The sequence below is a fragment of the Somniosus microcephalus genome, chromosome 16 (assembly GCF_052327205.1).
Source record: "Somniosus microcephalus isolate GS21.2 chromosome 16, FLI_Smic_1.0, whole genome shotgun sequence".
Classification (NCBI taxonomy): domain Eukaryota; kingdom Metazoa; phylum Chordata; class Chondrichthyes; order Squaliformes; family Somniosidae; genus Somniosus; species Somniosus microcephalus.
Window position 1 is genome coordinate 26,573,903 of NC_141002.1, and position 25,788 is coordinate 26,599,690.

Genomic DNA, 25,788 nt, shown 5'->3' on the forward strand with positions numbered 1-25,788 from the left:
AAAGTGCCGGTTTCGTGCATGCACTGCGCATGCGTGGGAAACCGGAACTTCTGTTCCCTTAAAGGAAGGGGTTCACAGGTCGAATGTGTGCACCGGAGAGGCAGCGCAAAATCCTGGAACTTCCGGTTTTTTTGGCAGGTTTTTCCGGGAGGGTAAGTCTCCAGCAGCTACGCTTATAAAAAGCAGTCGCAAGACCTGCTTTTAACAAGGTAAGTGGTGAATTAAGTAAAATTAAAACACTTTTTCCACAGGTTTATTATTTTTAAATAATTTAAAGAAAGGTAAGTTTATTTTTAGCCCTGTTAGAAACTGTAATTAATTTTTTCAAAAATTTAAATTATTGTTTAAAATAGTTATTTTATGTAATTTGTAGTTATTTTAAAAATGTGATTAAAAAAAAAATTATTTGAAGTTTTAGTTATGTTTTGGGGCTGAATTGTATTCATAGATTTGACAGGTCTTCCTGTCAAATCTATGAATACAGATTCCCTGCTATCATTGGCTCTCCATGGCCCACGTGATCCCAGGGGACGCTTCAAACTAACTGCGCCCCTGGGATACGCAAGCGCTGCGTGCCGGCAGTTGGAGCAGGCCCAGGATCGGAATCCCACGCGGGCCCACAGCACAACAGCCGGTGCGCTAGGTAAATGCAGGTCGGAGGCTTGCACCCGCGGGAAGCCTCCAACCCGAATTTCTGGGCCAGTATTTATTAATGACTTAGAAGATGGCATAGAAAGTCATATATCCAAATTTGCCGTTGACCAAAAGAAAGGCGGTATTGTAGGCAGTGTAGATGAAAGCATAAAATTACAAAGGGATTACGTGAATGGGCAAAACGGTGGCAAATGGATTTCAATGTAAGCAAATGTGACATCATCCACTTTGGCCCAAAAATGGATAGAACAGGGTACTTTCTAAATGGTGAAAGGCTAAAAACAGTGGAGGTCCAGAGAGACTTGAGGGTCCAGGTACATCGATCAGTAGATAAAGAGAACCTATTCCCACTGGTTGGGGATTCTAGGACTAGGAAGCTTAGTATGAAAAAAATTAAAGCCAGACCTTTCAAGAGTGAAATTAGGAAACACTTCTACACACAAAGGGTGGTAGAAGTTTGGAACTCTCTTCCGCAAACAGCAATTGATGCTAGATCAATTGTTAATTTTAAATCGGAGATTGATAGCCTTCTGTTAACAAGAGGTATTAAGGGATATGGACCAAAGGCAGGCATATGGAGTTAGGTCGCAGAGCAGCCATGATCTCATTGAATGGCGGAGCAGGCTCGAGGGGCTGAATGGCCTACTCCTGTCCCTATGTTCCTATGTTCTCAAAACAGTCTGTGCTGTAGCTGTAAACTACTAGCTTCAGGAAATGCCCCAAATTCTATCCAATACTTGGACCAGAACACAGAGAATAATTTGTTTCCCTTACATGGGCGAAGGCTATCTGCATAATCTGTCTGAGGAGAGGGAAGTAAATTCACTGATCACTCCAGCCTTATGATTTGCCCTTATGTATGCTTTCATTTCTCTGTCAGATCTTTTTGGGTTGAAACAGTAAATTTTACATTAAAGCTCAGTATAACTAATAAATAATCATGACACTTATATATAGAATATAAAACTAAGGGGTAATGATGAGCTTAATAAGACTTCAGGTAGAATAGTGTGTAGTACAAGTTAATGTTACCCTGGAAAAAATACAAAAACAACTTGCACTTAGGGTTCAAAGCTCCCGTCTAAACTGTGAACAATCGGACAGGCCTGTAGTACATCTGATGTTTGAGGTCATTAACTTATAACAAAAGGCTTTGAAGTGTGGTAAGCTGTGGAACCTCAATTTGACATCAGATAATCCAGAAATATATAATCACAAGGAGGATAATGATTACTTATAAATGAATTACAAGTCAGTTGTTGTCACGAGTAGATTATAATCATCATCTAAACCAATCTGCCATTTTTCTGATCAGTTATGGCTGACTAACAGGTTGAAAAGTGGGTGGCACCGATCCAAAAACTTGGCAGAGATCTTTGATGTTATATTTAGTGCCCCATCTAATTTTCCATTTGGGTTTTATACCAGTGCTACAAGCACCTGCTGGTTCACTGTTAATTATATTAATATGTAGACATCTGTGCAGTTTCCTGATGTTTACGTTGGCTTTATGTTTTTTTTTAGCCCTGTTGACCAGATACCTTTGGTTCCTGTGTCTCAGATTAATCTCATAGGTGACCCATCACCTCTCTCTACACCCTCAAGAGTGTTTACACTTGCTCGGATATCTAGGTAAGTTTGATAATATACCTAATTTAACAGACAGAAAATCCATCTTTTGCAATGATTTAGTCACTACTGTAGTTCTATCCCATGGTTCTCACTCGTCTTTGATTGGTGACAGATTAACATTACACCAGACCCTTTTTAACGCTTTAACTGCCAAATAAATGTATTAAACAGTAATTGGCATAAAAATAAAACAAAAAAGGTGACTCAACTGTGGCGAACAAGGGAAATTAGGGATAGCATAAGATCCAAGGAGAGGACAAGTAAATTGGCCAGAAAAAGCAGCAAACCTGAGGATTGGGAGCAGTTTAGGATTCAGCAAAGGAGGACAAAGGGATTAATTAAGAGGGGGGAAATAGAGTATGAGAGTAAGCTTTCAGGGAACATAAAAACTGACTGTAAAAGCTTCTATAGATATGTTAAGAGAAAAAGATTGGTGAAGTCAAGCGTAGGTCCCTTGCAGTCAGAATCAGTGGAATTTATAATAGGGAACAAAGAAATGGCAGACCAATTAAATACATACTTTGGTTCTGTCTTCACAAAGGAGGACACAAATAACCTCCCAGAAATGTCAGGAACATAGGATCGAATGAGAGGGAGGAATTGAATGAATCAGTATTTGTAGGGAAATGGTGTTAGGGAAATTGATGGGATTGAAGGCCGATAAAGCCCCAGGGCCTGATAATCTACATCCAAGGTACTTAAGGAAGTGGCCCTAGAAATAGTAGATGCATTGCTGGTCATCTTCCAAAATTCTGTAGACTCTGGAACAGTTCCCATGGATTGGAGAATAGCTAATGCAACCCCACTATTTAAAAAAGGTGGTAGAGAGAAAATGGGGAATTATAGACCGGTAAGCCTGACATCGGTAGTAGGGAAAATGCTAGAGCCCATTATAAAAGATGTAATAGCAGAGCACTTGGAAAACAGTGACAGGATCAGACAAAGTCAACATGGATTTACAAAAGGTAAATCATGCTTGACTAATCTACTGGAATTTTTTGAGGATGTAACTGGTAGAATAGATAAGGGAGAACCAGAGGATGTGGTGTATTTGGACTTTCAGAAGACTTTCGATAAGGTCCCGCATAAGAGATTAGCGTGCAAAGTTAAAGCACATGGGATTGGGGGTAAGGTACTGACTTGGTTAGAGAACTGGTTGGCAGACAAGAAGCAAAGAGTTGGAATAAACGGGTCTTTTTCCGAGTGGCAGGCAGTGACTAGTGGGGTACCGCAGGGATCAGTGCTAGGACCCCAGCTATTCACAATATATATTACAGTAATGATCTAGACAAGGGAACTAGATATAATATCTCCAAGTTTGCAGATGACACAAAGCTTGGTGGGTGTGTGTGCTGTGAGGAGAATTCAGAGAAACTCCAGTATGATTTGGACAGGTTGGGTGATTAGGCAGATGCATGGCAGATGCAGTATAATGGGGATAAATGCGAGGCTTTCCACTTCGGTGGCAAAAACAAGAAGACAGATTATTATCTGAACGGTAATAGATTGGGAAAAGGGGAAGTGCAACGAGACCTGGGTGTCCTTGTCACTGAAGGTAAGCATGCAGGTGCAGCAGGCGGTTAAGAAGGCAAATGGTAGGTTGGCCTTCATAGCGAGAGGATTTGAGTACAGGAGCAAGGATGTCTTGCTGCAGTTGTACAGGGCCTTGGTGAGACCACACCTTGAGTATTGTGTGCAGTTTTGGTCACCTTATCTGAGGAAGGATGTTCTTGCCATGGAGGGAGTGCAGCGAAGATTCACCAGACTGATACCTGGGATGGCAGGAATGACGTATGAAGAGAGATTGGGTCGATTAGGCTTATATTCGCTAGAGTTTGAAGAATGAGAGGGGATCTCATCGAAACTTATAAAATTCTAACAGGACTAGACAGACTAGATGCAGGAAGGATGTTCCCGATGGCAGGGGAGACCAGAACCAGGGGTCACAGTCTAAGGATAAGGGGTAAGCCATTTAGGACAGAGATGAGGAGGAATTTCTTCACCCAGAGAGTGGTGAACCTGTGGAATTCTCTACCACAGAAGGCAGTTGAGGCCAATTCATTCATTAATGGCCAGAAATTCGGGTCTCCACGGGTGAGTACGCACGGGGTACTCACCCGTAGGCCCAATGGAAGTGCCGGTTTTCTGCATGCACTGTGCATGCGCAGGAAACCGGCACTTCCGTTCCTCTGAACGAAGAGGTTCAGAGGTCGAATGCGTGCGCAGGAGGGGCTGCATGTGCGCATCGAACTTCGTTTTTTTTTACAGGTTTTCCCGGGAAGGTAAGCCTGCAGAAGTTAGAAATGTAAAAAGCAGGCGTAAGGCCTGCTTTTTACAAGGTAAGTGGTGTATTAATTAAAATTTAAAATTTTTTTCCACAGATTTATTATTTTTAAATACTTTAAAGCAAGGTAAGTTTATTTTTAGCCCCGTTAGAAAATAAAACTATTTTTTTCAAAAATTTAAATTATTGTTTAAAATAGTTATTTCATGTAATTTATAGTTTATTTTAAAAATGTGATTTTTTTAACATTTATTTGAAGATTTAGTGCTGTTTTGGGGCCGTAGTATTTATAAGTCTTGACAGCACTTCCTGTCAGACTTATGAATGGAACATTCCCTGCTCCGGTTGGCTCCCCATGGCCCACGTGATCCCAGGGGACGCATCGAGCTAACTGCGCCCCTGGGATACGCAAACACTGCGCACCGGCAGCTGGACCAGGCCCCGGATCGGAATTCCACAGGGGCCCACAGCTCAACGGCCGGAGCGCAAGGTAAGTGCAGATCGGGGGCTTGCACCCGCGGGAAGCCCCCGACCCGAATTTCTGGGCCATTATATTCAAGAAGGAGTTGGATATATTTCTCAAGGCTAAAGGGATCAAGGGATATGGGGAGAAGGCAGGGACAGGGTACTGAACTTGGATGATCAGCCATGATCTCGTTGAATGGTGGAGCAGGCTCGAGGGGCCGAATGGCCTACTCCTGCTCCTATCTTCTATGTTTCTGTTTCTATGAATAAATATCAGAGACTTTTTAAAATAATTGTCAAACTTTTCTGACTCCTTATTTGATTAAAAAAGTAATAAATAGCTGACAATTTTACGTGAAATTACAATGGCCCCCAATTTGCACTGGGCAATGACGTTCGCCGTCATCACCCTTCTGAGACTGACCCTAACTTCAGGGTTTAGCGCATGCGCATCTAAACGTGGAAATCCTGAAGTTGCTGTCAGTCATTCACTGCGACGATACTGGCTGCGCTGTGGAAACTGCCCACCCCCCGCAACCCCCCACCGCCCATAGCCGACAATCAGTGTAATCAGTGAAACTGATGAAAACTTGGGCTTTTCCGTGGTAATATCGCTGTTAAATACCCCATTAAATGTTAAGCCTTGTTGGAATAGGTGTAACTGGGGTTTTAACAGTGTCTTGACTGCTAAGCAAACGTTCTGGGCCTGAAAAACTAATTTTTATAGTTGTGACGAGTCAACTTTCTCCATTATGATAAAAATTAAAAATGTTTAAAAACTCCCCATTGGCGGAAGGGTCGAGAACCAGAGGACACAGATTTTAGGTGATTTAAGGTGATTGGCAGAAGAGTGGTTATACAGGGTATTGGTGAGGCCACACCTGGAATACTGCGTGCAGTTTTGGTTTCCATATTTAAGAAAAGATATACTTGCTCTCGAGGCGGTTCAGAGAAGGTTCACTCGGTTGTTTCCGGAGATGAGGGGGTTGACGTATGAGGAAAGGTTGAGTAGGTTGGGCCTCTACTCATTGGAGTTCAGAAGAATGAGAGGCGATCTTATCAAAACATATAAGATTGTGAGGGGGCTTGATCGGGTGGATGCGGTGAGGATGTTTCCACTGATGGGTGAGACTAGAACTAGGGGGCATAATCTTAGAATAAGGGGCTGCCCTTTCAAAACTGAGATGAGGAGAAACTTCTTCACTCGGAGGGTGGTAAATCTATGGAATTTGCTACCCCAGAGAGCTGTGGAAGCTGCAACATTAAATAAATTTAAAACGGAGATAGACAGTTTCCTAGCAGATAAGGGAATTAGGGGTTACGGGGAGAGGGCAGTGAAGTGGACGTGAGTCTAGGTTCGGATCAGCCATGATCCTATTGAATGGCGGAGCAGGCCCGAGGGGCTGTATGGCCTACACCTGCTCCTACTTCTTATGTTCTTAAATCTTTATCTCACTCTCTATAACATTTTTTAAATGTCTGGATAAAACTAGCTTCTCATTTCCTGATTTCCTGTCTGTGAGAATTCTGCAATGTGATTGACTGCTTAGACAGCTAGTTGATGTCATAGCACTAACGCATTAGGAATTCCCATTACAGAGTGCTGAAATCAACTGAACGTCGAAAAAGGCAAACTTCTCACCACACTCTGGGCAGCTTGCTTTGGGGACAGTGGCGAGCACCTTTGCTTTGCCGCTGGCTGCAAATTACGGGCTATTTGTAATCAAATTTCTTGCACAGTGATTTTTTTTCATTAACAGTGGAGTTATCTACCTTTACTAATGCTCCATAAACAAGGTTTCCGCTGCACTCCCGACAGATTGATGATGGCAGAGCAGGAACAGTTTCAAAGAAATTCCCGGCCCTAATATCTAGCAGTACTGAGGGGAGTGGGGAAGTAGAATTTAGCTGCACTGGGCTTTGCTAGGACTGAGGGACAGTCCTGAGCTTTGGCAGAACTGGGTTGAGGGTCCTGCAGTTTGGTAGCAATGTGATGGGGCTGCTGAGGTTCAGCAGTATAGAGGGACTCCTCTCATCTGGCCTCACTGTGGAAGAGAAAAAAAAAAGTACAGCTGGGCAGTGAAATGTGAGGTTTGTCTCACTGACGCATTCCCAGGCCGCGATTTCCCCTGGTGGGCAATGTCGGTGGCGGGTCCCGACCCTGCTGCTGGCTCCAGCCCACTCTGTAGAATGACTTTACGTTGATTGGGCTTGGTAAGCCTGCCCAGCGCATTTGCTGGCCAATTGAAGGAAACAGGTCTGATGACATCATTTGACGACACGTCATCAGCCGGTTTCCTTAAAGGGACCATTCGCAAATTGATTTTGACAGTTGGCTGTCAGTGTTCTATAGCATTGAGGTGCTGCAAACACTGACAAACACTGCACAAAAGTGCACGGCTGCTTATGGAGGGAGTCACAGCATGCAGGGAGGTTCTCTTCCCTTCCAATGGGTGGAAGAGATCGCCCCAGGAGACCAACGCAGCCTGGTTGCACATTGTACAGGAGGACACAAGCAGGGATGTCATCAGAAGGACCAGGCTGCAGTGGCGCAAACATTTCAATGATCTCAGTACAGGAAACATTGTGCTATCCGGCACCGACGGGACCGAGCTGTTGCCGTTCCCTCAAAACTGCCGGACACACCAGCTCCGTATCTGGCAACAAACACTGTTGCTTAGCAACAGCTTCTAAACAGTCGGCCGTACCTTGGAAGCGTCTCTGTCGCTTAGCAACAGATTCAGAGAGACTTTGCAGAGCCTGACTGTTGAAAAAAAAGCCACGAGAAGAAAAAAAACCTAACAAAACGGCTCCTGATTTTTGCCGGTGGCTCGAGCTTGCCGGACATTTAGCCTCCGGATAACACAAAGTTTCCTGTAGATCACGAAACGTTACTGCAAAGCTACACTCAACCTCATCCTGCTGTGCCACTCATCACATCCCCACCACTCTGCCTTCCCTACCCTACACATCCTTACTCACACCAACTTACCTTGCACCTCCACCCATCCCTCTCTATCTACATTATCACTTCCCCATCTCACTAGCGACCCCTCACACTCAGCCTCATCCGAGTCCAATCATATCAACTAATAACACACAAGGGTAGGCACTTGTGTGTTTGAGCCAATGTTTGTGTAACGTTTCTGTTAATGTGTTGTCAAGCATTGAAAGCCTTATTGTCGTCACTTTGTCTTCTTGGACAGATTTGTGTGCCCCTTTGGAAGTGGCTTAGTGAGTTGCAGTGAATGGTGAGACATAATGGTAACCCCTGCAATGGTGATGAGTGTGAAAGGAATGGCTTGGACATTGTAGGAATGCTTTATGGTGTTGGTGTGGCGTGGTGCCAACCTGGCACATCATGTGGCAGCCGGGGTGTACAGCGTCAAGTGAAGTAAATCTGGCCATGGTGAGGCCATCCCTGGCCTCCCGGGCAGCAAAGTGCTCGGGTGCTGATGCCCTCTGTCCGGTGCCACATCAGTTGATTGCGGAGAAGGTTGGTATTGTTGTTGGTGCTGCTGATGTGCCTGGTGCTGCTGGTGTTGGGGAGGATCATGGTGAGATTTCGAGGACCAAGGTGAGATATTTTGAAGGGCACCGATGCTGATGGAATAGATGGTAGGTGAACTTGAGATGACAGAAGCGATCTGTCAATGGTGAGAGAGTTTGTTCCAATGGGGGGACACTTGATAGAAAGTTTGCTCCAAACACTTGCAACCTGCATAAAGCTCAATCTGTCTTCCAAGTGCAGTAAGCAACAGCTTCTGAGCTTGGAAAGTGAACAGCTGTGAGATAAATAAGATAAGAACATAAGAAGTAGGAGCAGGAGTAGGCCATACGGCCTCTCGGGCCTGCTCCGCCATTCAATAGGATCATGGCTGATCTGAACCTAGACTCACGTCCATTTCCCTGCCCGCTCCCCGTAACCCCTAATTCCCTTATCAGCTAGGAAACTGTCTATCTCCGTTTTAAATTTATTTAATGTCGCAGCTTCCACAGCTCTCTGAGGTAGCAAATTCCAGAGATTTACTACCCTCTGAGTGAAGAAGTTTCTCCCCATCTCAGTTTTGAAAGGGCAACCCCTTATTCTAAGATTATGCCCCCTAGTTCCAGTCTCACCCATCAGTGGAAACATCCTCCCCGCATCCACCCGATCAAGCCCCCTCACAATCCTATATGTTTCGATAAGATCGCCTCTCATTCTTCTGAATTCCAATGAGTAGAGGCCCAAACTACTCAACCTTTCCTCATAAGTCAACCCCCTCATCTCCAGAATCAACCGAGTGAACCTTCTCTGAACTGCCTCGAGAGCAAGTATATCTTTTCTTAAATATGGAAACCAAAACTGTACGCAGTATTCCAGGTGTGGCCTCACCAGTACCCTGTATAACTGAAGCAAGACTTCCCTGCTTTTATACTCCATCCCCCTTGCAATAAAAGCCAAGATTCCATTGGCCTTCCTGATCACCTGCTGTACCTGCATACTAACCTTCTGTGTTTCATGCACCAGGACCCCCAGATCCCTTTGTACTGTAGCACTTTGCAGTTTCTCTCCATTTAGATAATAACTTGCTGTTTGATTTTTTCTGCCAAAGTGCATAACCTCACATTTTTCAACATTATATTCCATCTGCCAAATTTCTGCCAACTCACTTAGCCTGTCTATGTCCTTTTGCAGGTTTTTTATGTCCTCCTCACTCACTGCTTTCCCTCCCATCTTTGTATCGTCGGCAAACTTGGATATGTTGCACTTGGTCCCCTCCTCCAAATCGTTAATATAGATTGTAAAGAGTTGGGGTCCCAGCACTGACCCCTGCGGAACACCACTAGTTACTGATTGCCAACCCGAGAATGAACCATTTATCCCAACTCTCTGTTTTCTGTTAGATAGCCAATCTTCCACCCATGCCAGTATATTACCCCCAATCCCATGATTTTTTATCTTATGCAGTAATCTTTTGTGTGGCACCTTGTCAAATGCCTTTTGGAAGTCCAAATACACCACATCCACTGGTTCTCCTTTATCTAAAATAACAACAGAAAATGCTGGAAAAACTCAGCAGGTCAGGCAACATCCGTGGAGAGAAATTTGAGTTGACGTTTCGGGTTGGACCCTTCTTCAAAACTGGAAAGAAAAGAAACTACATCGGAGGCAGGGCTGCGATCGGACAAAAGAATAAAAGAAACAAAAGAAGTAAAAGAGATTAGAAGCTAGACGAGATGGTAATAGGCTGGGATTAGGTGTAAAGTGTACTGGCAGGGCAAAAGATAGCTGCCAGGTGTGAGAGAGAAACAAAAGGCGTCCTCAAAGAATTCGAGCAAATTTGTCAAACATGACTTCCCCTTCATAAAACCATGCTGACTCTGTCCGATTAAATTATGCTTATCCAAATGTCCTGTTACTGCTTACTTAATAATGGACTCCAACATTTTACCAACCACAGATGTTAGGCTAACTGGTCTATAGTTTCCAGCCTTTTGTCTACCTCCCTTTTTAAATAAGGGCATTACATTAGCAGTTTTCCAATCTGCTGGGACCTTTCCTGAATCCAGGGAGTTTTGGAAAATTACCACCAATGCATCCGCAATCCCTACCGCTACTTCTCTCAAGACCCTAGGATGTAAGCCATCAGGTCCAGGGGATTTATCCGCCTTAAGATGGGAGATTTTATACTACATTTGCAGATGTCAAGTAATGAGATGATTCCATGCTGATTCAACTGCCGACCTGCTGACCTGATGTGTTCCCCGAGCAGCGTGGACCCTGTGGGCGACCTCAAAAAATGGTAAGGTGAGCTCAAAATACTTTTTAATGGACTGCTAGCAACGTCATAATGACCTGAGTTGCCTCCCCGGCCCTGACAGACCTGACATCTTGGAAAGTCGCGTGGTGGCAGGTTGACAGAAATTTTGTTTTTCCCACCCGACCCGCCAGCTAACACGCCCATTGAGCCACTGAAAAATTGCCACCCCCGCGCCCCCCCCGCTAGTGTCTGTCAGCAGTGAAGGGGGGGAAGGACATTTGTCTGATAGCATTAAGGGGAGGGGGTATCATCTGGCAGCACTGGGACTGATTTGAAACTTTCAAAAAGATTTCTGCAGATATTAAATTTGGTGTTTTGTCATGGATTCCTGGATGTCTACTTCTGTGTCACTCAATCTGCCTGCCTCTCTCTATCTATCCATCTCCGACTATCTGTCTGTCTCTCTCATTGTCACTCAGGCATTAACAATTAGAATGATGATATTTTCAAATGCTCACCAAAATAGAGTTGATAATTATATGCTTTAGTTGCTTTCAAAATTGAACTAAAAAAAAACACACTCAAATTTGGATGAGGAAAGACACTCTACCCACCTGTCTCTCTTTGTCTGACACTCTCTCTGTCTCTCTAAGCCTCTTATGATCTTATGCCACACCCTTCAGCACTGCATATCAGAAAATAACAGTTGCACTGCCCATCCGCTGAAAATGCTTGCCCGCGATTTTCAGATACGTGCTGCCAGTGGGTGAGGTTCCATGCCGCCATCACTTACTGGGAAAGTTACTGCTGTAACATCAAACAAGTGAGATTCCCACCCTCAAACCCCATGGAGGATGTTTAGGAATATAGCACAGGATGCCAAAGAAGAAGATGGCAACATTGGGGACGGGGCAGTCAATAACCTTTAGGATGAAGGGAAGTACATCCTATTCTAAGACACGATTGCATACAAAAAGACATTGCTGTAAGTAAACAAGTTATAGGTGGACCAACTACTGAACAACTGACGGATGGCCACTGTAGAGTCCGCGCCTTAATAATACATGGACTGCGGGAGAACAATAAAACAGGTATTTTACTGAACAGAGAGTAACGTCAGACTGAAGTACAGAAGCCTGCTAGGGCTTTTTATACAGGTGTGGTCACTGCCGGTACTGCAGTATAAAATCAGTTCTTCTCTTAAAGGTACATACACAACAATTCCTCCCCTTTTAGATAAACAGTACATAACATTCATTTAACAACTAAATAATAACTAATTACAATTACAATTTTCTTGGTACTATATACATCAACTGAAATAATTATTTATAAGTTCAGTCTTTGAGGAGGCTTCCTGATCCTGACTGGATAGCGCCTTTCTCGAGTATCCTGTTCTTGCGGTGGATTCGATTCTGGCTCATTGTCATTGGTTGGTTCGTCAGCTTCCAATACCACTGCTTCTGAGGTAGACGCAATCTGTACTTCGGGTTCATTACCAGGTGCACATGCTCGTGGTATAGGTTTGGCTTGTTCCTGTGACTCTAGAATCTGGTCAGCATGGCATCTCACGATGCTCTCTCCAACATCCACTGTGTACATTAGTGGTCCCTGCTGTGTGCATATCGTTCCTGGCTGCCATTTTTCTGTTCGGTAGTCGCGGGCCAAGACTGGTTGTCCTATCTTGAAGCTCCTGGTTGGCTTCTCGTTGATGTGTTGGAATTGCTTATCCTCAACATCTCGTCTTATGTTTGGTTTGAGCAAATCCAGGCGACATCTTAGCCTTCGGTTGAAGAACATTATGGCTGGAGCTTGGTTGGTGACTGCATGTGTCGCATTCCGGTAAGCAAACAAGAAATTATCTACCATGTGTTGTAGTGGTATGTTGTCATTATACATTGCCTTTATTGCCTTTTTAAAGGTCTGAACAAACCTCTCAGCCAATCCATTTGTGGCTGGATGATATGGGGCAGATGTGTAATGTTTCACCCCATTATTCCTCAGAAACCTCCGGAAATCCTCGGACACAAACTGTGGCCCATTGTCGGAGCAAATCTGTTCTGGCAACCCATTCCTGGCGAAGATGGTCCGTAGGACTGCAATAGTTTTCTCCGTGGTGGTGGAGGACATTTTGATGAACTCTGGCCATTTTGAATGGGCATCCACGGCGATTAGAAACATTGAGTCCATAAATGGACCAGCAAAATCAATGTGTACCCGTTGCCATGGAGAGGAGGGCCACTCCCATGGATGTAGAGGGGCCTGTGGTGGTGCATTTTGGACTTTCTGGCATCCTGAGCAGCTCTTGGTCAGGTCCTCAATTTGTTTATAGATTCCCGGCCACCACACAAACGCCCTGGCTAGGCTTTTCATTTTTACCCCTCCCAGATGACCCTCATGAAGCTCATTGAGCACTCTGTCTCTCAACTTGGGTGGAATTACCACTCGGGATCCACACATCAGGGTCCCCCGGCACACTGACAGCTGTTCTCTCCTTGGCGAGAATGCTGGCAACAGTGAGTCGCCATGTGCTGGCCATCCCTTCACCGTCAAATCATAGACCCGAGAGAGTGTCGGGTCATTTCGGGATTCCTTATCTATACTTGAGTTTGTAACAGGCAGACATTCGACTATGGTCGCATGGAATATCTCAAAAGGGTCCACTGCAGGTGCTTCCTCTACCATAGGCAATGGTAGGCGCGACAGCCCATCAGCATTTCCATGCTGCTTCGTACCCTTGTACTCTATGTTGTACTGATGTGCCCCTAGAGAAAGTGACCATCTTTGCAGCCGTTGCGCCGTCATCACCGGAACGCCCTTCTTTGAGTTAAAAATGTAGACCAGGGGCTGATGATCAGTCAGTAGGGTGAATTTCTGCCCGTGCAGATAGTGATTGAACTTCTTCACCCCCCCCCACACCAGGCTGAGGGCCTCCCTGTCAATCTGGGCGTAGTTACGCTCGGCTGAGGTTAATGAGCGCGACGCAAAGGCTATTGGCCTCTCTGAACCGTCAAGGAATTTGTGTGACAGCACCGCTCCAATGCCGTAGGGAGACGCATCACATGCCAACCGAATCGGTAGTGTTGGGTTGTAGTGGGCCAATACTTCTTTTGAAGTGATTAGGCATTTACATTTCTGAAAGGCACGCTTACACTCATCACTCCATTTCCATGTTACTCCAGTTTGCAGCAGGGCATTCAGTGGGTGCAGAATTGTAGATAAATTCGGCAAGAACTTATGGTAGTAGTTCACCAGCCTGAGAAACGACCTCAGTTGCGACACATTTTCCGGTGCTGGAGCCTTGACTACAGCCTCAATCTTGTCTGGCGACTTATGCAACCCTTCCTCATCAATCATGTGGCCACAATACGAGATTTGTTTCCTGAAGAACTCGCATTTGGGGCGGTTGGCTCGTAGCCCATATTCCTGCAATCTAGTGAGCACCTGCTCCAGGTTGGCAAGGTGTTCACTGTCATTTTCGCCCGCAACCAGGATGTCGTCCAAATAACACTGGGTCCCCGGGATCCCTTGCAGGACTTGTTCCATCGCCCTCTGCCAAATAGCCGGGGCTGATGCTACCCCGAATACCAGTCGATTGTACTGGTAAAGGCCTTTGTGAGTGTTTATCGGGAGGTATTTCCTAGACGCTTCTTCCACCTCCATTTGTAGATACGCTTGGGCCAGATCAATCTTCGTAAAGCGTTTCCCTCCAGATAGTGAGGCGAAAATATCTTCTATCCGTGGAAGTGGATATTGTACTGTGTGCAGGACTGGGTTCACAGTTACCTTGAAGTCCCCACGGATGCGAACCTTCTTCAGCTCCCCAGGCGTGCTGCTCAATGATTTCTTCATTACAGGAATGATGGGTGTGGCCCACTCGCTCCAGTCCACCTTGGACAGCACACCCGAATGCTCCAGACTCTCCAGTTCTGCTTCAACGGCTGGGCGGATCACATACGGCACCGGTCTGGTCTTAAAAAATTTTGGGTTTGCGTTATCTTTGATTTTTATCGTTGCCTTTACTCCTTTTAGAGTCCCAAGTCCTTGTTGGAACACCTCTTTTGCGTCAGTTAGAATTTGTGACAGTCGTCCAGGTGCGACGTCATCATCCTTTTTGTCAGTCACAGTTAGCGCCTGAATGGAATGCCAATCCAATTGTATTTTTCGGATCCATTCACGTCCCAATAATGGTGGTCCTCCATCTTGTAATATATATAGATACAGTTTCTGTGTTTCCTTGCCGTTGTATTTAACTGGCACCCTTATTTTTCCTCTGGGGTAGACTTTTTGCCCCGTGTATGTCTTCAATACAATGGACGTGTCCTTTAAGGGTATGTGTGAGAATAGCCGCTCATAGTCTCGTCGATTCATGACAGTTAGGGCTGATCCTGTATCCAATTCCATCTTTACTTGGGACCCTGCTATCATGAGGGTGACCCAAATGGTTCGGTGATCCTCCTTTGCGATCACGTTGTGTAACTTTGGACAACTTAGTCTCCTGCTCCCGGAGTCCTTATCACTCTCCTGATCTTCTGAAATACTGTCTGTAATTTTTTTTACTTTCTTATACTTTTCCTTAGTAGTTCTTGTAGTGTTGGTTTTCTTTCCTGACCTGCAAACTCTTGCTATATGTCCCATTTTCCCGCATTGCCTGCATACTTTGTCCTTAAACCAGCAGTCCTTCTGATCATGGGTTGTTCTGCTGCAGCGATAGCACTTTTTTGCTCCATACGCCATTTCGTTAGCGCTGTATTCTTGTGGTTTCTGTTATATTTCCGCAGCTCCCCGTGCTGCTGCTTCGTAGGATACTGCCACGCTGAAAGCCTGTTCTAGCTTCAGGTCCTTTTCCGAAAGTAGTCGTTTCTGGGTTCCTTCACTCTGGAGCCCGCAGACAAACTTATCCCGTAAGGTGTCTGCCAGTCCTGCTCCGAACTGGCAGTGCTTCGATAACTTGCGTAGTTCTGTAAGATAGTCAGCATTTTTCTCATCTCTGTGCTGGTTTCTTTTATGGAACTTGAATCTTTCTGCTATCAGCAGCGGTGTAGGGTTTAGGTGTTCCTGTAAGATATTAACAATCTCTTCAAAACTTTTCTCCATTGGTTTAGCTGGGGTAATTAAATTCCGCAATAGGCCGTACGTTCTTGCGCCCATTAAATTTAATAACACCGACGCCTTCTTTCCATTGGCCAACTCATTGGCATTGCAGTACACTTCAATTCTTTCCACATACGTGGTCCAGTCTTCTACCTCGTTGTCGAAAGCAGTGATACTGCCACTCTTCGGCATCTTGGGTGATTTAAAATGGCGCCTCCCGCGCTTTTTCTTCTTCCCCAATGGAATTAAATGGCGCCTCCCGCACTTTTCCTTCTTCCCCTTGCTGCCACGCTGCTCCTAGCATTCTACAGGGTAATGGCGGCGACCCGCGGCTTCGGTGCGTCTCACTTTTCCTTCCCCTCGTTTATTTTCTCTCCGCTGCCCGGTTCTTGAGCACTGACCGCGCCCTGTGCGCTCCACCCTCTCTCTCTCTCTTTCCTCCCGGCGACGCTGCGCGGCCCCTTTGCAGAGCCGGAAGGGTCAGCGCACTACCTGCTACCAGCACGATTTGCTGGAACACCTTGACTGGGGAGCCAAGCCCAGCTCTCCACAGCCTCTCCCGCAATTCTCCGAACTCCGATGGATCCTTGGACGGATGCCCGCGGTCGACGCCCGTTGCTCTGACTTCGACCTCCAAGAAACTTCTTCTCAGGGAAAGATCCCCGTGAGGTGATGCAGTACTGCAGGTGAGTTCGAACCTGCTCGTCGCCACTGTAGAGTCCGCGCCTTAATAATACACGGACTGCGGGAGAACAATAAAAGAGGTATTTTACTGAACAGAGAGTAAGGTCAGACTGAAGTACAGAAGCCTGCTAGGGCTTTTTATACAGGTGTGGTCACTGCCGGTACTGCAGTATAAAATCAGTTCTTCTCTTAAAGGTACATACACAACAGCCACATGTTCCCACTGATTGCAACACAAGGGATTTAGGAGGCTAGGTCCTCACCCATTCTTCAAGATCTTGAGCCTGCCAGTTCTAACACAGAATAACATTTATGCAAGTGTGGACTGCATCATCTGTTGAGTAGTTGGGTAAATTGGGTTATTGGTATTATGTCCATGTATAATTGAGACACGGACTACAGGAGTTGGTTATAACAGGTCTTTAATGAGTGGAGACAACCTGGAACTACTATGCAAAAGTTACTACACAGGCTTATATACAGGGGTGGTCACTACTGGTACTGCAGTATACAGGGGCTGCAGAATATAGTTCCTTCTGCAAAGTACATACACTACAATTCCTCCCCTTTTAGCTAAACAGTACATAACATTTGATTAATAATTAAATAACATATTTACAATTACAGTTGCTAGATACATTAGTTGAAGTTAAGCAATTATAAGTTCAGTCTTTGAGGAGGCTTCCTGATTCTGTCTGGATAACGCCTCTTTGGGGTATCAGGTTTTTCTGGCAAAGTTGATTCGGGATCAACGTCATTGTTTGGCTCGTCTGCTTCCAATGTCACCGATTCTGAGGTAGATGCAATTGGTACTTCGGTTTCATCACCAGGTGTATCGGATCGTGGTGTGGAATTGACATTTTCCAGTGACTCTAGAATCTGGTCAGCATGGCGTCTTACAATGCTCTCTCCAACGTCCACGGTATACATTAGAGGTCCTTGCTGTGTACAGATCATTCCTGGCTGCCATTTCTCTGTGCGGTAGTCCCGGGCCAAAACTGGTTGACCTATCTTAAAACTCCTGGTCGTCCTTGCATTCATATTCTGAAACTGCCTATTCTCCACATCTCTTCTGATGTTTGGCTTAACCAAATCCAAGCAGCATCGTAGTCTTTGATTGAAGAACATCATGACTGGAGTTTGGTTGGTAACCGCATGTGTCGCATTCCGGTAGGCAAACAAGAAGTTGTCCACCTTGTGTTGTAGGGGTATGTCTTCATTACACATTGCTTTGATAGCCTTCTTGAATGTTTGAACGAACCTCTCAGCCAATCCATTGGTGGCTGGATGATATGGGGCGGATGTGTAATGTTTAACACCATTGTTCTTTAAGAACCTCCGGAACTCTTCAGACACAAACTGTGGTCCATTGTCGAAGCAAATCTGTTCAGGCAGCCCATTTCTGGTGAATATGGTTCGTAAGACTGTGATAGTTTTTTCTGTGGTGGTTGAGGACATTTTTATTACCTCTGGCCACTTTGAATGTGCATCCACCGCAATTAAAAACATCGAGTCCATAAATGGACCAGCAAAATCAATGTGCACCCTTTGCCATGGAGATGAGGGCCACTCCCATGGATGTAGAGGGGCTTGTGGTGGGGCGTTTTGGACCTTCTGGCATCCTGTACAGCTCTTGGTCATCTCTTCGATTTCTCTATCGATTCCCGGCCACCACACAAACGCTCTGGCTAAGTTCTTCATTTTTACCCCTCCCAGATGACCCTCATGAAGCTCATTGAGCACTCTATCCTTCAATTTGGGTGGAATTACTACTCTGGATCCACACATCAAGGTTCCTCTGCACACTGACAGCTGTTCTCTTCTCGGCGAGAATGCTGGCAACAGTGGTTCGCCATGTGCTGGCCATCCCTTCACCGTTAAATCATAGACCCAGGAGAGTGTCGGGTCATTTCGTGTTTCCTTTTCTATGTTTGCATTCATCACAGGGAGACATTCGACTATGGTCGAGTGGAATATCTCCACTGGATCCACTGCAGGTGCTTCTTCCACCGTCGGCAACGGTAGGCGCGACAATCCATCAGCATTCCCATGCTGTTTAGTTCCTTTGTACTCGATGTCATATTGGTGTGCCCCTAGGAAAAGGGACCACCTCTGTAGCCGTTGTGCTGTCATTATCGGTACGCCCTTCTGAGGGTTGAAAATGGAGACAAGAGGTTGATGATCAGTTAGTAGAGTAAATTTCTGACCGTGCAGGTAGTGATTGAACTTCTTCACCCCCCACACCAGGCTGAGGGCCTCTCTGTCAATCTGGGCGTAGTTACGCTCGGCTGAAGTTAACGAGCGTGACGCAAAAGCTATCGGCCTCTCTGAACCATCAATGAATTTATGTGACAGTCCCGCTCCAATGCCGTAGGGAGACGCATCACACGCCAGTCTTATCGGTAGTGATGGGCTGTAGTGAGCCAATACTTCTCTTGAAGTGATGAGGTCCTTACTCTTCTGAAAGGCCCGCTTACAATCATCGCTCCACTTCCATGCTACTCCAGTTTGTAGTAGGGCGTTCAGTGGGTGCAGAATTGTGGACAAATTCGGCAAAACTTATGGTAGTAATTCACCAATCCGAGGAATGACCTCAGTTGCGACACATTTTCAGGCGCTGGAGCCTTAACTACCGCTTCAATTTTGTCAGGGGACCTATGTAACCCCTCTTCATCAATCACGTGGCCACAATACGATATCTGTTTCTTAAAAAACTCGCACTTAGGGCGATTGGCTCGTAGCCCATGTTCTCTTAGTCTAGTGAGCACCTGCTCTAGGTTGGCAAGGTGTTCACTGTTATCTTCACCTGTCACTAGGATGTCGTCCAAGTAACACTGAGTCCCCGGAATCCCTTGCAGGACTTGTTCCATCGCTCTTTGCCATATCGCCGGAGCTGATGCTACTCCGAATACCAGTCGATTATACTGGTAAAGACCTTTGTGAGTGTTTATCGTGAGATACTTCCTAGAGGATTCTTCAACCTCCATCTGCAAATATGCTTGTGCTAGGTCAATTTTTGTAAAATGCTTCCCTCCAGATAGTGAGGCGAAAATATCTTCTATCCTCGGAAGAGGATATTGTACTGTGTGAAGGACTGGGTTCACCGTCACCTTGAAGTCCCCACAGATGCGAACCTTCCTTGGCTCCTCAGACTTATTGTTTAACGTTTTCTTCATGACAGGAACGATGGGTGTCGCCCACTCGCTCCAGTCTACCTTAGATAACACGCCTGCATTCTCCAGATTCTCCAGCTCTGCCTTGACGGCTGGGCGAATTGCATATGGTACCAGTCTTGCTTTGAAAAACTTGGGAATTGCATTCTCTTCTATTTTTATCAAGGCGGTTACGCCTTTAAGAGTTCCCAGTTCTTGTTGAAATACCTCTTTGGCGTTAGCTAAGATTGTTGACAATCGTCCAGGAGTGACGTCGTCATCCTTTTTACCAGCCACCGTCAGTGCCTGAATGGAGTGCCAGTCTAAACTTATCTTTCTGATCCATTCACGTCCCAATAACAGTGGTCCACCATCTTGCAGTATGTACAGATACAATTTCTGTATTTCCTTGCCGTTGTATTCGACAGGCACCCTTATTTTTCCTCTGGGGTATATGTTTTGCCCCGTATACGTCTTCAAGACAGTGGATGTCTCTTTCAAGGGTATGTGTGAGAATAGCCGCTCGTAGTCTCGTCGATTCATGACGGTCAGAGCTGATCCTGTATCCAATTCCATTTTGACTTGGGACCCTGCTATCGTGAGGGTGACCCAAATGATTTGGTGATCCTCTTTTGCGATTACGTTGTGAAGTTTGAGACAGCTTAGTCTCTTGTTCCCGGATTCACTATCGCTCATCTGGTCTTCGGAACTACTGTCTGTCATCTTTTGTACTTTCCTGTACTGTTCCTTAGTAGCCTTTTTGTTGTCGTTAGTCTTCTTCCCAGACATGCAAACTCGTGCAATGTGTCCCATCTTTCCGCATTGCCTGCATATTTTGCCCTTGGACCGGCAGTCCTTCTGGTCATGGGTTGTTCTGCCGCAGCGATAACATTTTTCAAATCCCCGTGTCATTTCGTGGGTGCCGTATTCCTGTGGCTTTTGCTGAATTTCCGCAGCTCCCCTTGCTGCTGCTTCATACGATACTGCCACGCTGAAAGCCTTATCTAGCGTCAGCTCTTTCTCTAAGAGTAACCTGTTCTGGGTTCCTTCACTCAGGAGTCCACAGACAAATTTGTCCCGTAGGGTATCTGCCAGTCCTGCTCCAAACTGGCAGTGCTTTGATAGCTTGCGTAGTTCCGTAAGGTAATCAGCATTGCTCTCATCTTGATGCTGATTTCTCCTGTGGAATTTAAATCTTTCTGCTATCAGCAGCGGTGTAGGATTTAGGTGTTCCTGTAGGATATCAATAATTTCGTTAAAACTCTTCGCCTTCGGTTTGGCTGGAGTAATCAGGTTCCGCAATAGGCCGTACGTTCTTGCGCCCATTAAGTTTAGTAGTACCGATGCCTTTTTCTCATCGGCTACTTCGTTTGCCTCGCAATATACCTCGACTCTTTCCACATACGTGGTCCAGTCTTCTATTGCATTATCGAAGGCAGTGATATTGCCAGTCTTCGGCATCTTGGAAATCTAAGATGGCGCCTCCCGCGCTTTGCCTTCTTCCCCGATTTAACAAAATGGCGCCTCCCGCGCTTTGCCTTCTTCCCCGCTGGATTAAGATGGCGCCTCCCGTGCTTTCTGTCTTCTCCGCTGCTGCTAGCGCTGTTGCTGGCGTTTTATGCCTTGATGGCGACGCCCTATGGTCTTCGCGCACTTCCCCCCGCGCTGCTGCTAACGCTGCTCTCCACGGCTCCCGTAGCAAACTGCAGCTCCTCGCAGCTTTTTGCGCTTCTAATTTTTATTATTTCCCCATCGTTGGAGCAACCCTGCGGGACACTTGCCTCCCTCTTCTCGGGTCTGTACGCTGCCCGGCTTCGTAGTACCCGCCGCGCCCTGTGTGCTCCACCCTCTCTCTCTCTCCTCTTCCCGACAACGCTGCTCGGCCCTGTTGAAAAGCCACCCGATCGAGCTCTAGACCGCTGCAGCCCAGGAAGGATCAGTGTACTACCTGCCACCAGCCCGATTAGCTGAAACACCATCGACAGGATAACCAAGCCTCGCTCTCGACAGCCTCTCCTGCAAATCTTCAACTCCGATGAATCAGAGGCGGATGCCCACGGTCAACGCCCGTTTCTTCTGTTCGTTTTATTTTATTTTTTTCTTTCTTCCTTCTGGCCTCGACCTCTGATAACTTCGCTTCAGGGATGGATCCCCATGAGGTGGTGCAGACTGTAGGTAAGTTCGGATCTGCTCGTCGCCAGTATTATGTCCGTGTATAATTGAGACACGGACTACAGGAGTTGGTTATAACAGGTCTTTACTGAGTGGAGACAACCTGGAACTACTATGCAAAAGTTACTACACAGGCTTATATACAGGGGTGGTCACTACTGGTACTGCAGTATACAGGGGCTGCAGAATATAGTTCCTTCTGCAAAGTACATACACTACAATTGGTCTGGCTAAAATCAATGTTCTCAGCAAAATGGTGAATGCTGTAAGACTTAGTCATCCGCGTATGGTCCAGGTCATCAGCCAGAATACTGTAAAACAGCAGTGGCTGAAGACTAACAGATAGGTGCCAGCATCCTATCCATCCATCCATGTAAAAAGCATTCCCAGGGCCATCATTAACCAACAAGACAACTGAATAAAAGCATGATTTAGATCTGTAAATATTATTACCAAAGTAAATGTGATTTATACTAACAGCACAATACCTTTTTTGTCTGTGCCTGGTAAGAGAGCAGTGAAGAAAGTACTGTGGTTTCACTTTACCCACGCACACAGCATCCATTGTCTCGATTAATCAGGCCAGAATGGGATTCCTACATAAAGATCACAAACTATAGAAAGGAGATAATGCCCAATGGATTAGATCACTTCTCCCTATTCCTGAGGCAGGCCCAAATTACTCTCAGGCAATTTACTCTCATTTCGTCTCCTGAAAATTATACATGGCTAAATTTCTCTGAACGTACCTTTTTAAGGTAGCTGTGCTACAGAACGTGTCTCAGCAATTAAATGTAATGGTATAATTCTTCCCCCTCAGCGTTCTTAATCCTTTCACCTTTACAAGCCATTATTTTGTTTTAGAAATAAATGGTTTCATAAGGACAATCATAAAATGTAGCATGATGAGCTGTTGGCATTGCTGAAATGTGATCCACCAGAGTGATACCTGGGTGAAAAGGGTTAAATTATGAGGCCAGGTTGCACAGACTAGGCTTGTATTCCCTTGAGTATAGAAGATTAAGGGATGATCTAATTGAGGTGTTTAAGATGATTGAAGGAATATATACAGTAGATAGAATCTATTTCCTCTGGTGGGGGAGCCCAGGACAAGGAGGCATAACCTTAAAATGAGAGCTCGGCCATGCAGGAGTGATGTCGGGAACCACTTCTTCATACAAAGGGTAGTGGAAATCTGGAACTCTCTCCCCCAAAAAGCTGTTGGGGCTGGGGGGTCAATTGAAAATTTTAAAATTAAAATTGATAGATTTTTGTTGAGCAAGGGTATTAAGGGTTACAGAACCAAGGTGGGTAGATGGAGTTAAGATACAGATCAGCCATGATCTAATTGAATGGCAGAACAGGCTCGAGGGGCTGAATGGCCGACTCCTGTTCCTGTGTTCCTATGATCTCTGATTTTTACATTGTAGAAATGAAAACTACCAGTATGTTCAGCTGTCACAGCGGTGCAGTGTATTGAATGCTCAATTGGCAGCGCTGTACGGTGCTGAGATGTAGCTTTACACCTGCAGTTTCCCCACATTGCTGAGTTCCAAATCTCTGTTGTGTCTTTGGAAGCTGGGCATTACCACAGGGAAGGAGGGAGAACTGAGCAGAAGAACATCCACAGAATATGCGCACCGCCTACTTGGCGGTTTCGGAGTATTACTGGTGGAGATCAAGGAATGCTTGAGCCACCTGCCCTTTCAGTCATGAAGGTGCAGGGCATGGGAGAGCCTACTGGAGAAAGGGTAGAAAATAGCTCAACAACAAGAAGCAAGTGTTGAATTCACAAAAAAGGAAGAAAATATAGAGTGAACCTTTTGCTTTATCCTGAACACAAACCAATTTCTTCATAGCAATATATATATAATTGTACAATATATAGAAATAGAAAATAATTAAGGAACATAGGAATTGCTAGACGAAAAACAGACCAAGGTCCATCAAGTTTGCTTTCCGCCATCCAGGTAGTCACATGATACAATAATAAAAGTGTTGTTGACTAATCATAGCAATCAGTCCTCATCAATTAATCTACAACAGACATGATATGAGGACAACCCCAGTGGTGGAGAGATTTGGGAATTATAGGTCTAAAGTCAGCTTTTTCCTCCCAAGAATGCTACACTTACAAACTTACATGTCTCAAATTACTCATATACTATTATCCCAAAATGTTACTTTCTGAAAGAAATCTATCTAATTTGCATTTGAATGAATCAATACTAACTGCTTCCACTGTCTCCCTCGGAAGCCTGTTCCATAGGTTGACAACTGGCTCACTGAACAAACTCTTCATTCCTCCTACATCTTATTGGTAGTTACAAAAAAAAATGAGTTTAGCCATATTCCCTTTTTCACAGAGTTAGAACTACCCTTTTTTTAAAATCTCAGCAGATTACATACAATTACATTTTAATGTCTATAATTACATTACAAGTTCCTACTGTGGTCTTATCTAATTATATTTGCAAACTGAAAATGATTGAGTATGAGGAGGGACAAAGGCTAAGTATCATATCCTAGGGCCAGCACTGAGTCACCAATAACCCAATCAGTAAAGGACAGAGTGTGAACAAAGCCATTACTTCATCGCACAAGGTACCACCCATGTACAGGTAAGACAGAATTGCGTGGTCTCTAGCCAGAATTCATGGAAAACAGAACAATTTGAGACACAATTCAGATGAAGGGGGTTGCTTTATGAAGAAAGGTTGAGCAGGTTGGGCCTATACTCATTGGAGTTTAAAAGAATGAGAGGTGATCTTATTGAAACATATAAGATACTGAGGGGGTTCGACAAGGTAGATGCAGAGAGGATGTTTCCCCTCGTGGGGGAATCAAGAACTCGGGGCCACAGTTTCAGAATAAAGGGTCGCCCATTTAAAACTGAGATGAGGAGGAATTTCTTCTCTCAGAACGCCGTAAATCTGTGGAATTCTCTGCCCCAGAGAGCTGTGGAGGCTGGGTCATTGAAAATAGTTAAGGTGGAGATAGACAGATTCTTGAACAATAAAGGAGTGAAGGGTTATGGAGAGTGGACAGGGAAATGGAGCCGAGCCCAAGATCAGACCAGCCATGATCTCATTAAATGGCGGAGCAGGCTCGAGGGGCCAAATGGCCTACTCCTGCTCCTATTTCTTATGTTCTTATGTTCTTAAAATTCGGTGTACGATTAATAATGACATCACTAGCTTTGAAGATTTTTTTAAAAAGCATGTAGCTGCTTTAATGAGATTCTGGATGGGATTTGAACAAGTGACATCTACCAGGAATATCGCACATATGTGCACATTCACGGGACATGTGCAGCAACAGTGTGAAGAATGATTTGTTTAATTGATTACAGTGGGAATATTTACATCTCAGAAGCTGCCAGTGTACGTGTAGGGGAGTTCAGTTCAGTCAGAACTCACATTTCACACAAATTGTTTTTATTAGAAAAAAAAAAGAAACACTTGCATTTATATACTGCCTGTCACAACCTCAGGACATCCCAAAGTGCTTTACAGCCAAGTAAATACTTTTGAAGTGTAGTCACTGTTGTAATGTTGGGAAACCTGGCAGCCAATTTGTGTACAGCAAGCTCCCACAAACAGCAATGTGACAGTGATCAGAAAATCTGTTTTAGGATGTTAGTTGAAGGAATCTCAAGTGGCAGAGCGGGGCTATAAAAGGCCCCAGAGACCAGGTAAGGCCTCACAGCGTCGGCGGGAAACTCGAGCGGCAGCAGCGGGGCTATAAAAAGCCCCAGAGACCAGGTAAGGCCTCACAGCGTCGGCGGGAATCTCGAGCGGCAGAGTGGGGCTATAAAAGGCCCCAGAGACCAGGTAAGGCCTCACAGCGTCGGCGGGAATCTCGAGCGGCAGAGCGGGGCTATAAAAGGCCCCAGAGACCAGGTAAG